Genomic DNA, 1402 nt, shown 5'->3' with positions numbered 1-1402 from the left:
ATGGCCTCTATACCCTTCATAAGTAACATTGTGGGCTCTAAATAATTATGCTTATTGTTATCATCTCCATCTTCTTCATCACCACCATTGCCACCAAAGAAATCATCAGCGACATCCGACATGATATGGTTTGTTTCTAGCTAGAAGGGTTATCCCTTGGTATATTTGATTTCTCGGCATCCATATTTAGCCTGTTAACAATGATGTTGTCTAAGTTACTGATTGCATAAGATGTTATGCTATAGTTGCACCTAAATGGGATGTTTAAAAAAAGATATAAGGACTTTTAGCACCTCACAACAACACGTATATCTTATGGTATCTCCAACAATATAAGCTAACACTAGCTCTAATCTAGCAAACGTGGAAGAGAGACAGGCATCAACTATCTCTAGACTCCATGTTAGCTTTTTTTACTATTCAATAAGTAAAATAAATGATTTAGTTAGTCCTAAGTAAGATGAATAATTGATTTAGCTAGTTCTAAGTTAGACCAATTGGAGACGACTGAGGCCCTGTTTAGTTGTAATTTTTTTTTGTAAAATGGTTACTATAACACTTTCGTTTGTATTCAATAACTGTTGTATAATCATAGACTAACTAGGTTTAAAAGATTTATCTCGTAAATTACAGACAAACCGTGTAATTAGTTATTTTTATCTATATCTAATGTTTTATGTATGTGCTATAAGATTCGATATGACAAAAAAATTTAAAAAAATTTATAATTTTTTTGACAAAACGGCCCCTGAGCATCTATACCAAATTACCGATCCTACATCCTACTAGCGTCTTGCGCCGGAACAATCGGTCGGCGGAAAGAAAACTCCCCGACCACGCAGCAGGCTGCAGCAACACAGTCCGTGTGACCGACATGTGGGTCCTCAAACCTCACGCTTCCGTCCTCTTCTTCGGTTCTTCCCCTTTTCTTCCTTGCCCCCTGCTGCCCTGCTCCTCTCCCTCCCGCGTACCGCACCATTTCCAAACCCCACGCCAAAACCCCTCGCCCTCTCCGCCACCATTCCCCACCAACGCCACCGCTACCGGTACCGCCGCTGCCACCGCCTCCCCTCCGCACGACCTCGCCGGCAAAACCTCGGGCCGTGGCTACGGTCGCAACTCTTCGCCGCGGACCCTGCCCCCGCGGCCGTACATCGCCGGGTATGCCCTCGTCCTGCTCACTAGCACTGCTGCTTTCCTCCGCTTCTCTTCACTGCGAAACCCTAGCCCTCGACCAATCGTCCTTCTCCTCCTTCTCCTACAGGTTCCACGCGAGTGCGAGGATCGAAGAGGCTCCGCCACCATAGCTGCGTCGTCGCCCACCGTCCCCGCCTCGTGACGTTTGAGGTGCGTGTCGGTGTCTGGTCCCTTCTACCCAGCTCCTACCTCCCAGTCCGCTGTG

Source organism: Sorghum bicolor, chromosome 9 (assembly GCF_000003195.3).
Source record: "Sorghum bicolor cultivar BTx623 chromosome 9, Sorghum_bicolor_NCBIv3, whole genome shotgun sequence".
Lineage (NCBI taxonomy): Eukaryota > Viridiplantae > Streptophyta > Magnoliopsida > Poales > Poaceae > Sorghum > Sorghum bicolor.
The sequence above is the reverse complement of the archived record's forward strand: the minus strand, read 5'-3'. Positions refer to the sequence as shown.